This window comes from Schistocerca americana, chromosome 10, assembly GCF_021461395.2.
Source record: "Schistocerca americana isolate TAMUIC-IGC-003095 chromosome 10, iqSchAmer2.1, whole genome shotgun sequence".
NCBI lineage: Eukaryota > Metazoa > Arthropoda > Insecta > Orthoptera > Acrididae > Schistocerca > Schistocerca americana.
In genome coordinates this window covers 89,544,375-89,559,733 of record NC_060128.1, presented here as the reverse complement: position 1 = coordinate 89,559,733, position 15,359 = coordinate 89,544,375, and the positions used below count along the sequence as shown (strand labels likewise).

At 46.9% G+C, this 15,359-nt stretch overlaps 1 protein-coding gene and 1 non-coding gene across 2 annotated transcripts in view; one reads left to right on the top strand and one right to left on the bottom strand.

The window, feature by feature from the left end:
- LOC124552260 overlaps positions 1-15,359 on the top strand; it is an 81,818-nt gene that overhangs the window by 7,383 nt on the left and 59,076 nt on the right. The gene's annotated exons all lie outside the window — the stretch shown is intronic.
- On the bottom strand, positions 14,848-14,922 carry Trnat-agu. Its single transcript has one exon. It is a non-coding gene; the product is annotated as a tRNA-Thr (tRNA).

The window sequence follows — 15,359 nt, the reverse complement described above, 5'->3', positions numbered from 1 at the left end:
TTTTCCATTGTTACAACCTTTCGATATACTACAGCATCATCCACAAAAAGCCTCAGTGAACTTCCGATGTCATCCACAAGGTCATTTATATATATTGTGAATAGCAACGGTTCTACGACACTCCACTGCGGCACACCTGAAATCACTCTTACTTCGGAAGACTTCTCCCTATTGAGAATGACATACTGCTTTCTGTTATCTAGGAACTCTTCAATCCGATCACACAATTGGTCTGATAGTCCATATGCTCTTACTTTGTTCATTAAACGACTGTGGGGAACTGTATCGAACGCCTTGCGGAAGTCAAGAAACACGGCATCTACCTGGGAACCCGGTCTCTGGCCCTCTGAGTCTCGTGGACGAATAGCGCGAGCTGGGTTTCACATGACCGTCTTTTTCGAAACCCATGCCGATTCCTACAGAGTAGATTTCTAGTCTCCAGAAAAGTCATTATACTTGAACGTAATATGTGTTCCAAAATTCTGCAACTGATAGACGTTAGAGATATAGGTCTATAGTTCTGCACACCTGTTCGACGTCCCTTCTTGAAAACAGGGATGACCTGTGCCCTTTTCCAGTCCTTTGGAATGCTGCGCTCTTCTAGAGACCTACGGTACACCGCTGCAAGAAGGGGGGCAAGTTCCATCGCGTACTCTGTGTAAAATTGAACTTGTATCCTATCAGGTCCAGCGGCATTTCCTCTTTTGAGCGATTCTAATTGTTTTTCTATCCCTCTGTCGTCTATTTCGATAGCTACCATTTTGTCATCTGTGCGACAATCTAGAGAAGGAACTACAGTGCAGTCTTCCTCTGTGAAACAGCTTTGGAAAAAGACATTTAGTATTTCGGCCTTTAGTCTGTCATCCTCTGTTTCAGTACCTTTTTGATCACAGAGTGTCTGGACGTTTTGTTTTCATCCACCTACCACTTTGACATAAGACCAAAATTTCTTAGGATTTTCTGCCAAGTCAGCACACAGAACTCTACTTTCGAATTTATTGAACGCCTCTCGCATAGCCCTCCTCACACTACACTACACTTCGCTTCGCGTAATTTTTGTTTGTCTGCAAGGCTTCAGGTGGAAAGGGGAATTATATGAACAGGTAGATAGTGTAGCCATGGGTTCCCCTCTCTCACCTGTTGCACCAGATATATTGGGAGCATTTGAAGAAATAGCACTCCAGTCTGCACCATAATACCCAGAATGCAGGTTCCAATATGTTGGACACCTTCAATATCAGTCACGTGGAGAAGAAGAGCTACAGAACTTCCACACCTCAATCGGCAGAACAGCAGGATCAGATTCAATTTGAAGGTAGAGAAGAATGGGTTGAAAGTTACCAAAAGCCTTATGGTAAACTTAGTCATAGAATACATAGAAAGCCCACCACCAGGGACAGGTACCTACTGGTCTCCTCACATTATCCTATGCAGAAGAAATACGCTCTGCACACTTTAACCAAGAGAACACACAGGATCAGTGATGAACATCTGAAGGCTGAACTACAAAACTTGAGGTCCAGTTTGAGAGCCAATGGGACAGACGTGACAGATAAAGCTATGGCGGGAAAGGATGAAAGCAAAAGGAAAGTCCAGAGGGAAGCACAAAATATCACACTTATGTTCAAGAGGTCTTTGCACGTGTGCTCAAAATTCTTCGCCGAGCAGGTATCGAGCCGACTGTTTGGAAGCAGCAACAGAATAAAGCACTACAGAAGGCAGCTCATGTGAAGCAACACACAGGTTCGTGGGAGACCACAGCAGCCACTGGTTCGCAGGGCAGTGGCACACCTCAGCCAGCACCGGGCAGCAAGTAAACAGCATTACATCACAACTGCCGCCCATTCCCCATCTGCCTGTTTCCACCAGAGTCAAGTAATAAAGCAAACACCAATCAAGAACTAATGAAAATACCAGTGAAGGACATCTAATACCCTCCACGCCATCCTCAACAGCCAATAAGAGCTCGACAACAGCCTCTTCTGCCAGTATTAAGAACCAAACATTTTCTAATTCGGCAGGAGAAACCACACCTGAGGAAGGCTGTTTCCAATAGTTGTGAAAATTCAGAGGCTCTACACATAGACCATGTGGTCACAGACCAAGAAAAATTTTATTGACTACGTTAAAATTGTTATTGGCAAACACTTCCTGTATTGGAGAATCAGGAACATGGAGTAGCTAACAGTCTATTTGTGGTTGGGCTGGCTACATAGCTAGAATGTTGGAGGAACACCCATGTGATTGGCGGGCAGAGAAGGGAGACCCAGAGTGCAATGGAAGGACTGTGGATCGGCCTGTGTGGCAGAGTGACACACAGAAAAGAACGTGTCTGAAAAGTATTAATCTTGCTCAAATTTAAAGCTCATGTAGCCATTTTTTGTGTGTTAGCAAGTCAACTGCATAAAAAAAACTCCACTCTCTGCAGATCACAATGTTTTCTGATAGTCAACCTATCTGTGTTTCTCTGTGTGCACCACATTTCCTCTTGACAACTGTGGTGCCACATGTTACTAAATCTGTTGTGTTATTGAAGTTTGTAATACAGCATAACATTGAAGTGGCAAAATGTGTGAAAAAATGGTGTGAATTTAGATTTTTCATACCATACTCAGTGACTAAAAAGTGACACATTAATATGTTGGTGCATAAGTTTGTAGCATTTTTCTGTAAGTCTAATAAACACAATAGATACACACAACAAAGACTGTAGCCATCAGTAATATAGTCTCCTACACTATTTACAACAGTCTGCCAACTCAGGGGTAACTTTCCGATTCCACAAGTATAGAAATCACGTGGTTTTAAGGTGAAGAACTCGTCAAGCCGTGTTCAGGGTGCATTTTCATCTGGAAACAAGCTCCTTGAAGTCTGTTTGATAGTGTGTGGAAAAGGTGGTAATCGGATGGTGTAAGATCATGTTTTTTGTCAATCTAGCAGAATGTGGATGGGCAGTACTGTGGAGCAGCATCACTTCGCACAGTCTGCTAGACGTCTTGGTTGTTGATAGGAAATGTCAGTAGTGATGGCTATACCTTGGAGAAGTAGTTAGTAGTACACCACACTCTCTTCCGCCAGATACGTAACATTATCTTTTGTGGATGCAAGCAGGTCTTTGTATGGGAAGTTGTTCCTTAGTTTGGGCTCAGGTAGTTTTCCTTGTGTTAGCACAAAGACACCATTTCTCATCGCCAGTGATGATGCAGTATAGGAACGGTCGGTATTCGGTATTAATCACAAGCCAATTAATGATGATGAGCAAGCAGAGACACACATTACTACCCGCCGATTCTTGTGATTTTTGGCATAGAGCATGCAGTACTCATACACCTTACTTTTTGAAGCTTCCACTCTGCATGTGAATGGCACAATGGTGGAATGAAGGCAATGTTATGAAAAGGATAGATTAAAAGACTTTGGGTAGACTTGTGGAATAAAAGGAAAGGGTATAAGTGGGTAAAGGACAATGACTAATGGAGGTTGAGGTCACGAGGGTTACAAGAATGTAGGATATACACTACTGGCCATTAAAATTGCTACACCACAAAGATGACGTGCTACAGACGAGAAATTTTTACCGACAGGAAGAAGATCCTGTGATATGTAAGTGATTAGCTTTTCAGAGCATTCAAACAAGGTTGGCGCCGGTGGAGACACCTACAACGTGCTGACCTGAGAAAAGTTTCCAACCGATTTCTCATACACTAACGGCAATTGACCGGCGTTGCCTGGTGAAACGTTGTTGTGATGCCTCGTGTAAGGAGGAGAAATGCGTACCATCTCGTTTCTGACTTTGATAAAGGTCGAATTGTAGCCTAACATGATTGCAGTTTATTATATCGCGACATTGCTGCTCACATTGGTGGGTTCAGGAGGGTAATACGGAACGCCGTGCTGGATCCCAATGGCCTCGTATCACTAGCAGTCGAGGTGACAGACATCTTATCCGCATGGCTGTAACGGATTGTGCAGCCGCGTCTCGATCCCTGAGTCAACAGATGGGGACGTTTGCAAGACAGCAACCATCTGCACGAACAGTTTGACGACGTTTGCAGCAGCATGGACTATCAGCTCGGAGACCATGGCTGCGGTTACCCTTGACGCTGCATCACAGACAGGAGCGCCTGTGATGGTGTACTCAATGATAAACCTGGGTGCGAATCCAGGTTCTGTTTACAGCATCGTGATGGTCGCATCTGTGTTCGGCGACATCGCGGTGAACACATATTGGAAGTGAGTATTCGTCATCGCCATACTGGTGTATCACCCGGCGTGATGGTATGGGGTGCCATTGGTTACACGTCTCGGTTTGCATTGACGGCACTTCGAACAGTGGACATTACAGCTCTACCCTTCATTCGATCCCTGCGAAACCCTACATTTCAGCAGGATACTGCACAACCGCATCTTGCAGATCCTGTATGGGCCTTTCCGGATACAGAAAATGTTTGACTGCTACTCTGGCCAACACATTCTCCAGGTCTCTCACCAATTTAAAATGTCTGGTCAATGGTGGCCGAGCAACTGGCTCGTCACAATACACCAGTCACTACTCTTGATGAACTGTGGTATCGTGTTGAAGCTGCATGGGCAGCTGTACCTGTACACACCATTCAAGCTCTGTTTGACTCAATGCCCAGGCGTATCAAGGCCGTTATTACGGCTAGATGTGGTTGTTCTGGTACTGATTTCTCAGGATCTATGCAATCAAATTGTGTGAAAATGTAATCACATGTCAGTTCTAGTATAATATATTTGTCCAATGAATACCCGTTTATCATCTGCATTTCTTCTTGGTGTAGTAATTTTAATGGTCAGTAGTGTATTTTATGGAGAGTTCCCAGCTGTGCAATTCAGGAAAGCAATGTTGGTAGGAAGGATCCAGATGTTACAGGCTCTGAAGAAGTCATTAAAATGAAGAATGTTATGTAGGACAGCGTGCTCAGCATGTGGGTGATCCAGCTGTTTTTCGGCCACAGTTTGTCAGTTGCCATTTGTGTGGGCAGGCAGCTTGCTGGTTGTCACGCTCACATAGAATGAAGCCCAGTGGTTGCAGCTTAGCTTGTAGAGCACATGACTTGTTTCACAGGTAGCCCTGCCTTTGATGGGAAGGGTGATGCTTGTGATCGGACTAGAGTAGTCGGTGGTGGTGGTGGTGGTGGTGGTGGTGGTGGTGGTGGTGGTGGTGGTGGTGGTGTGTATGGAACAGGTCTTGCACCTAGGTCTATTACAGGGGTATGAGCCATGAGGCAAGCAGTTGGGAGCAGGGGATGGGTAGGGACGGATGAGGATATTGTGTGGAATGTGAATGTGGAGAGGCATACATCAGCGAGACCAGTAGGCTAATAGCAACATGCATTCGGGAACACGAGCACTATATTTGTGTAGGGCAACACAACAAATCCGCAGTGGCAGAACACCAGCAAGACTGTGGAAAAGAAATAAAATTCAGCGAAGCCTGTGTGTTGGCCAAGCAGCCAATTATGACGTAACGCAAAATCAGAGAGGCCATTGAAATTCTTAAACACGCTAATAACATGAAAGGGAGTATGGACAGGCTTGCCCCATCTTGGCTGCCAGCAATCAGAGCCCAACAGACCGCACTGTCAACACGAGGCACGAGCACCACCGGCGAGTAACTACTGACGCGCGGCCTATGTCCAGAGTTGGTAAACAGCAGCCAACTTCTCATTCGACGGTGACCACCAATCGTGGTACATAACACAAGAGCCAATAGACAACAGTGGTCACGTTCTCCCTCCACCACAGTAACCTATTAAAATAAAGTTCCCTCTCCTTCTCCCTTAAGTGACCAATGTAACTAACTACCTTTTTAAAATTGACGTAATGGCATGCACAGTGAACAGTAACAACAAAATATAAAGGACACTGCATAGCTAGAACGCACGATTAGACCCAGAAGAAGGCCGCTGCAACTGTGGTTGAAACGTTGGTTTTTCTGCAGAAGCAGCAGTAGTTTTTTTACATTATGACATGGTACAATACCCAGAAAACTTCTATGTCGATATTGTGTGGGTTCTGCGGGTGGAATACCACTGTGGGAATGGTGGGGAGGATAGTCGATAGGACATTCTTCATTTCAGGACATGACGACACGTAGTCGAAACACTGGCAGAGAATGTGATTCAGTTGCTCCAGTCCTGGTTGGTACTGAGTCATGAGAGGAATACTCCTCTGTAACGGGTGGTGGGACTTTGGTAGGTGGTGGGTGACTGGAGAGGTAAGCCGTGGGAGATCTGTTTCTTTATTAGGTTGGAACAGTAATTATGATCTGTGAAGGCTTGAGTGGGACCATTGATATGTTTCGAGAGGAACCGCTCGTCACTACAGGTACGGTGGCCGTGGGTGGCTAGGCTGTATGAAAGTGACTTTTTGATATGGAATAGGTGGCAGCTGTCGGAGTGCAGGTCCGGCTGGTGGTTTGTAGGTTCGATATGGATGGAGCTATTGTTGTAACCATCTTTGAGGTGGAGATCAACATTGAAAAATGTGGCTGGTTGGGTTGATGAGGATCAGGTGAAGCGAATGGGGGAGAGGGTGTTCCAGTTCTGGAGGAAAATGGATAGTGTCCTCACCCTCAATCCAGATCATGAAGTTGTTGTCATTGAATCTGCACTGGATCAGGGGTTAGGGATTCTCTGTGGTTAGGAAGGATTCCTCTAGATGGCCCATAAATAGATTGGCATAGGATGGCACCATGTGGTTGCCCATTTCCATACCCCAGATTTATTTGTAGGGCATACCTTCAAGGGAAAAGTAATTGTGAGGATGTAGTTGGTCATGGTGACTAGGAAGCAGGCTGTAGGTTTGTAATGTGCCGGTTATTGGGAAAGGTAGTGTTTAATAGTTACTAGGCTGTGGGCATTAGGGTTGTCAGTATAGAGGGTGGTGGCAACAGAGGTGATGAGCAGGGTGCTATGTGGTAAAGGAACTGGAACTGTGGAGTGTTGGTGGATGAAATGTTCGGTATCTTTTACATAGGAGGGTAATAAACTGAAGGTGTTGGCCTATGAGAGCAGAGTGTCTGTTAGTGGGGACACAGTAAGCAGCCACAGTGTTTGTGGACTTAGAAAGCATGTGGGAGATAGGAGTGAGGGTGGGGGGATGGTAGGGGTAAGGAGAGAGAGACTCTGGGAAGAGGTTCTGAGTGGGCCTAAATGTTTGAGGAGAGACTGCAGATTGTATTGGATTTCTGGAATGGGATCACTGTGCTGTGGTTTGTAGGTGAATGAAGCTGCCAGCTGGCGGAGTCTTTCTATCGGGTAGTCCCTCTGGTTCAAAACAGCAGTGGTGGAGCCTTTGTCAGCAGGTGGGATTATAAGGTTAGGATCAGATTTTAGGTGATGATTTGCGGTTCACTCTGCAGATGTAAAGTTAGCTCGCATTGGATTTGGGGAATGATGGTGAGGCAAGATTCTGAATTTAAGAAATTCAGGAAAGTAAACAGTAGGTGATTGGTGGGCAATGGGGGTGGATCATGGTTGGAAGGAGGAGTGAACTGTGTCAGGCAGGGTTCAACATTAGTCTTTGGTTGAGTCTGATTGGCAGTGTTGGTGGCGAAAAAGTGTTTCCACTGTAGGGACTGGGAGAAGGAGAGAAAGTCTGTAACACGTCCAGCATGATTGAGTTTGAAAGTGGGGCCAAAGGTAAGGTCTCTGGAGAGGACTGACTCTTCTGTAGGGATAACCCTTTTGGAGAAAAGGTTCATGACTGCGTTTTGGGTCTGTTTAGCTTCTGGATTCTGTATGGTGGTGGAACGAAGCTTTTTGTGGAATGATAACAGTTGCCTGTTCTTGAGTACACTGCGATGGATTATTGTGTTTAAATAGTCTTCATTTAACCCTGAAGCTCTTCCTGATCATGGAGAGTCACCAATGTCCTTATAATGAGAATTCCATTTTCTTGCCATGCTCCTTCCAAATGTTTTTGGCTGCCTCCGCTACTGCCATTCCTCTGTCGAACTCCAACAGAAGAATATGTTAGAAATGTTCAAGTTTCTCCATTTAGCAATCAATTTTCTGGCATTCAAATCTCCACTCCCCCACCCCACCCCTGCCTCCCCTCCCCAGGGGCTCACCACTCTTTGGCAGGTTCGTGCTTGGCTACCACGGGGCCCCAGCCTTTGTAACATTTTTTCCCTTCTGTGCTGCATGTCTATCCTCTTGCTATTCTTTTTCCTTTCCCTAGGGGAACGTGTCTGGGATGTTATTGGGAATGTTTTGCATTCTGTCGCTGACGTAATTTCAGTCTCACCTTTCTTTTTCTCTCCCTTTTCCTTTCTTTGTTTCCCTTCTCCTCTTGTTCCACTGCTTGGGCGTTTGAGGTTCCTCTTTTTCTTCTTCCTCCCTGTGTGCTGCTGAAGGCCAGCCCATGCATCTGACACATAACAGGTGACTGAGTAACGTGTAATTCCCAGCCCTGGGTCGACAGGTAGGGTTTGAATGTACCACCTGGTACAGGCCAGGCCCAGTTGATTGCCCGAGCTGTAACCTTCCCAAATTGCCATTTGGTTCCTCAGTCAGGTGTTCGGGAGGTGTGGCCTGAGGTGTGAACAATCACCTGAGGCGGGTGCGCCCCCCTTGTGAAGGGGCCCCCAGTTGGAAGGAGTGCACCATTGGAGATGCTGGCAATCGTTGGTCATTTCCTCGCGATGAGTCAATCATCTTCCCACTCAGCATCTACAAAATGTAAACGTAATGAGGCTGCACCGTGGTTCCTCGTGGTTTCACGTACTGAAGACAGTCAGTCCTTCACTACGGTAAATTCCTTTATTATTCAGAAAGGTGTCGATGCAATTGCTGGCAATGTGATATTCTGCTCTCATTTACAGAATAACACTTTCCTTTTGGACACCACTTCCGATTCTTAAGCACAACATCTGCTTGCTGCCTCACATCTCCACACTTACCCTGTTTGTGTCGAGGCCCACAGAACTTCGAATTCTTCCCGTGGTGTAATTTACACCAGGCTGCTAGATGGTCTCACCGAGACAGAAATCCAATCTCACCTCTCTCATCAGGATGTTATTCTGTCCATCATGTAATGAAAACGGTAGCTACATCCTTAGTGCCCACCCACATTCTCTTTTTTAGCTTTGATAGAATGGTGCTTCCATCCAAGATCAAATCAGGCTATGAAATTATCGCAGTCCAGCCGTACATTCCGAACCCGATGCGCTGCTTCCAGTGTCATTGTTCCGACCGCACTAGAACATCTTGCCAACACGCAGCCGAAAGTGTCACCTGTGGTAGGAATGCGCACGAGGGCGTTTATCCACTTCCTTCTCCTCTCTGTATCAACTGCAATGGCCACCGCGCCGCCTCCTCTCGGGATTGTCCCATGTATCTTAATGAGCAGGCTGTTCAAGAGATCCGGGTAAAGGGAAAGACCTCGCTCCGTGAAGGATGTGAGACCTCCAATTCAGCTCTGAGGTTGTCAAATCGCCCAGTGTCGAGGTAGTATCGCCATCCCCCCATCCAGCTGTGGAACAAACAGTCAAACTCTCGCCTCGAGGGGGCGAAGCCACCAGCTATACAACTGATAGGCCGAGAAGGGCAGAAGGAGTATCCTGTGAAGACTTCCTCTGTCCCTCCAGCCAAACAACACCCCAGTCTTCTTCTAACCGTGGAAAGGCTTGAAGAAGTCCACGAACTCAAAGATTCCCTTAGGTGGTGTTGCCACGTGATACCTTAGCCCAGACGGCCTCCGTGTCGCTGGCACGCACCGACAATTGTTTTTCGGCATTCGAGTGCACAGACCGACTGCATAAGCGAGCCGATGCTTCTGCGGAACCTGTGGAGCAGGATCCTCCTGCTTCTGTGCTCTGCAGTAGTGACTCCTTCCCGGCAGTCACTCGACAGCCACCCAGGTGACAACCCTACATCTCTTCCTGACCACGGCTCTCCCCCAATGGAACCCAGGTGACAACCCTACATCTCTTCCTGACCACGGCTCTCCTCCAATGGAACATTTGTGGCCTTCGGTTCCACAAAGAGGATTTACGGCTACTTTTAGCATCACAGCGTCCCCTTGTACAAACTGTGCCCTCATGACTGCTTCGAGCTTTTACGTTTCTTACCAATACTTTTTGACCTTCCCACTGAGTTCGGCATTCCACCTCACAGAGGCGTCATACTGCTCGTCTGAGATGACATTCATAGTCAACCGATCTCTCTGACTACCAATCTTCGAGCTGTTGTGGTTTGCCTTTTCCTTCCCCACCTGACTTCTCCCCTCTGTACCATTTATGTCCCTCCATCATTTGATGTAACCCAGGCAGACTCCTTCAGCGCATCAGGCTACTTGGTGACTGTAATCTGCATCATCCCCTTTGGGGTTCTCTCAGGACCTGTCAGAGAGGTGCCCTCTTGGCTGAGCTTCTTAACCAACTTAATCTCTTCTGCCTTAACAATCGAGCACCCATTTTCCTTTCCAACTCCTCGCACACCCGTACCCATTTGGACCTATCATTGTGCTCTGCCCGGCTTGCCCCTCGTCTCGAGTGGTCCATTCTTTCCGACACTTACTTGAGCCACCATTTCCTGTGTGCTATCTGTTTGCTGACTCCTACCCCATCTGTATGCGCGTCCAAATGGCAGCTTCCTAAGGATGACTGGCAGCTTTACTCCTCCCTGGCGACCTTCGAAGAACGAGATTCCCCCAGTTGTGATGACCAGGTGGAATATCTTACAAATGTTGTCCTTACCACTGCAGAACGTTCCAGTCTTCTTTACAATGCTGTGTCCCAGTCCCTTGGTGGATTGAGGCATACTGTGACGCAGTTCGCACACGGAGACGTTTTTAACTGCCATCCTACTATGGCAAACCGCATTCATTGTAAACAGATGGGTGCAAAGTGTCGTTGCATTCTTCAGGGTGGCAAAAGAGGTAGCTGGATTTCATTCACTAATTCCTCTAACAGTTCCATCTCTTCCTCTGTCGTGTGGGGCAACGTCTGACGGGTCTCTGGGACCGAGCTCCATTCCCCAATTTCTGGCCTGACAGTAGGTGACGATGTCAATTTGGACCCTATTGCTATCCCCAACACCTGGGGCCGCCATTTTGCAGAAGTTTTGAGCTCTTTCCGCTGTCACCCTGCCTTCCTCCATCAGAAACGAATGGAGGAGGCTCAGACGATACCCTTTTCTTCTCCGAATCGTGAGTGCTACCTTTACTATGATACTACGAGGGAGCTAGATCCGCATCCTCTGCCCCAGGGCCAGACGCCGTCCACATTCAGATGTTGCAGCACCTTTCTCTTGCGGACAAGCACTTTCTGCTTAACATGTACAATCGCATCTGGGCAGAGGGCACATTTTTTGGACACTGGCCACTGTCATACCCAGAACTAAGCCCGGTAAGGACAAAAACCTCGTAGCTACTGCCCCATGTCTCTTAACAGCTGCATTTGCAAGGTGATAGAACGTATGATTCATGCTCGGCTAATATGGTGGCTCAGGTCTCGCAGTTTACTGACTAATGCACAGTGTGGATTTCGAGTGCGGCGTTCTGCAGTTGACCATCTCGTTGCTTTGTCCACCCGTGTCACGAATGGTTTTCTGCGGAAATTCCAGACTGTGACTGTGTCCTTTAATTTAGAGAAGGCCTAAGACACCTGCTGGAGAAATGGTATCCTCTGTATTCTTCACACGTGGGGCTTTTGTGGCTGCGTGCCATATTTCCTTCAGGCATTTTTAAAAGACCAAGTTTTGTATCCACGAACCCAACCAACCAACCAACTCGCACACATGCGCCCTGACCGTGACATCGCTGGCCACAGTTCCTGTCGCGGCCGTCGGCATCTCAGGGCGTTACCGCCGACGGAAGAGGTCGCGCCATGGCTGAGCTCGGATCCTCAGTGCCCTCTGCCTTTTGCATATGAGGAGGAGCGCTGGTCCCGAGATGGACAGTCTATTGTCGATTGTCTATTGCTAGCCTTTCGTGGAGTTTATAGTGGAGCCATTGCAGTGTGATATTTGCTATTGTATTCGACTAGGCTCAGTACAAGGATTACTCTCATGTATTACTTGGACTTCTATTGCTCGTGCACGTTTCGTCAGAAATAAAGATAAGTTATCTCTTCGTTCTAGCTGGCGCAATTCGTGTCATTAATTGTTTTTCGGCCAACGGCTAACAGACATAGCCACATCCTGGTCACTACCCACGCTTTATACAATTTGTGGTGGCTGCCCCAAAAGTACTGCCGAGGACCTCGGGTTTGGGAGCCATCACAAAACCAAGTTTTCGAGGTGCGTGTGGGTTCTGCCTTGGTGGACACGTTTATCCAGGAAAACGGTGTGCCTCAGGGTTCCATTCTGAGCGTCATCCTCTTTGCTATTACCATTAACCCTATAATGGCCTATCTCCCACCACACATCTCTGGCTCCCATTTTGTTGACGATTTTTTCATCTATGCAGTTCTCCACGGACCTGTCGCACTGAGTGGCGTCTTCAGCGCCATCTTGATCACCTTCATTCCTGGAGCATCAACAATGGCTTTCGCTTTTCCACTGACAAAACTTTCTGTATGAATTTCTGGCGGCGCAAATGGTTTCTCTCACAATCTTTACATCTTGGGCCTGTTGCCCTTCTGTTCATTCAAACTACGAAATTCCTGGGAGTCGTGCTCAATAAAAAACTGCCTTGGTCCTCCCACGTCTTACCTGGCAGCCCGGTGTACTCGGCTCCTCAGTGTCCTGTGTGTCCTCAATGGTATTTCCTGGCATGCGGATCGAACCAGCTTTCTCCGTTTGTACCGGTCCCTTGTCCATTCGAAACTCGACTGTGGGTGCTTTGTTTGTGCATCTGAGCGTCCATCCCTCTTACATCATCTCAACACTGTCCACCATTGTGGCATCTGTTTGGCCACGGGCGCCTTTTACACTAGACCAGTCTGTATGCTGAAGGTACTGAACTACTACTGTCCTACTGCCGTGACTTTTTCCTCAGCAGGTATGCATGCCGTTTGTCTGCCATGTGTGGCCACCCATCCTATGCCTCCTCCTTCGATGATTCCATTGATCGCCAGTATGGGGCGCGTCTCTCTTCTGTTACCTCCTGGAGTCCACTTTCGGCACATGCTCCGGTGGCTTAACTTCACTACTACCTGCAACTTTCCCGGTGGGTGTGAGCCCTACACCACATTGGCTTCGTGAAGTGACCCGTGTTAACTTTGGCCTTCATTCACTTCCTAAGGACACTATTCCAGCCTCGGTCTCTCGCTTCCATTTGACGACCTTCACATGGAACTTCGCGATAGTACGTCTTTCGATATTGGCTCCCAGCAAACTGCTCAGTACTTACGGCCGAGCTCTTCGCCCCTGTATGAGGCCACGGAGTACATCCGGCAACACAGCCTTTTTAATTGTGTCCTCTGCTCAGACTCAGTCAGCACCCTTCAAAGTCTATGTGTACTGTACATTGCCCATCCCTTAGTGCAGCAGGTCCAGGAAAGCTGTCACTTGCTCACTCTTGGTGGAGCCAGTATGATGTTTCTGAGGGTTCCTGGTCATGTCGGTCTGCCAGAAAATGATGCTGCTGCCGAGGCTGCAGTCCTCGTACCTCAGCCCGCGAGTTCCTCTGTTCCCTCTGATGATCTCTGTGTTGCTGTCTGTCAGGAGATGGGGTCCCTTTGGCATCGCCAGTGGTCCTCCCTTTGCGGGAATAAGCTCAGGATTATTAAGCCTCTCCCGGCGGCTTGGACGACCTCCTCTTGTCCCTCCTGTTGGGAGGAGGTCATTTTGACTAGGCTGCATATTGGGCACTGCCTTTTTAGCTGTCATTTGATAAGCGGTGCACCCCATTACATTGTACGCATTGCGCCCAAGTTTTAACTGTCTGCCATTTCCCGATGGAATGTCCATTTTCTTAACCATTTTATGTTCCTGCTTGGGACTGTTGTGTGAGTTATCGGCCATTTTAGCAAATGATGTGCGGGCTGTTGAGTGCATCTTACTTTTTATCTGCCAAAGCAATATGGCGAAGGCCATTTAATTTTTAGTTCTGGACCCCCGTTTCAGTGTGGTGTCTTTTTTAGCCCTTTTTCCACATGCCTGTTTTTAGCTGTCTTCTATTATGTCAATAGGGACTGACATATAGTCGTTTTATAACTGTTCTGTCTCCACTCACTATCTCCAAATGAGAACATGTAAACTTGAATAGCGGCAGTGAAGTACAAATAAGAGGACAATCGATAAATAAACCCATAGTAACTGAAATACCAACAAGCGAAACAAAAACACTACAAACTTGTGCGCCAACCCAATACATTGTGTACTGCACAGTAAGTGGTGCCCCCCCCCCCCCCCCCCCCCTTTTCCTGTGAAACTGAAGCTTTAAACGATGTCTCTTCAGAAATGACAGAGGTTCACAGATGATGACATAGGCATCAAAATGTATAAGAGTAAAGGAAAAAGGATGAAGAAAAACGGAGATTTAAGGGAAAAGTTGTAAGAGCGTTGTTGCACGTTTTTAAGGTCAATTGAGCTTGAGCTGTTACTAAACTAAAGTGAAGATCAAGATGTTCAGCGTTCCTATTCCTATCTGTCACAGAGCAACCAGAGAACGGGATTTACACTAATACGTTGTTTGTGGGAAGTTGTGTACAGAAAGTAGCATGGTCGTCACTGATAAGTAGTTCAACAGTGCTCTGTAAACTGATATGGCAATACAAGGCAGGGAAAAGGAGAAGGGGATAAGTTGAATATGTACATTTAAAGTTAATGTTGGATAAATAATACGGTAAATAGTAATGAAATGATAATTAAATGGACACCCTACCTGCAAACAGGCGTTGATATACTTCACTAGGGACATGTTGAAAATGTGTGCCCCGACCGGGACTCGAACCCGGGATCTCCTGCTTACTTGACAGACGCTCTATCCATCTGAGCCACCGAGGGCACAGAGGATAATGCGCCTGCAGGGACTTATCCCTTGTACGCCCCCTGTGAGACCCACATTCTCAACATGTCCACACCACTACATTCGTAGTGCACCTAATAGATGTTTGCCCATCATATGCATTACTCGTGGCAGGTTAATCTACCAAGTCCTGTACGAGTTCGGTCATAGCGTGTGCGTCATGTATAGTAAATAATAATGTTGGGCCTAGTGAAAAAAGAGAGCAATCGGTACGTGCTTTGAAGTGCAATGTCATATGTTACACAAGTGGCAATAGGGATTTTTATTATTATTATTATTATTATTTTTTTTTTTCAGTTGTAGATGTTGATCATATGCTTTGTTTATAATGCCAGTATGTTGTTCTTTGACACTTTGTCACATTAAAACTGTATGCTAAACTGGGATTCGAACCTTTGCCTCTCTTGGGCAAGTGT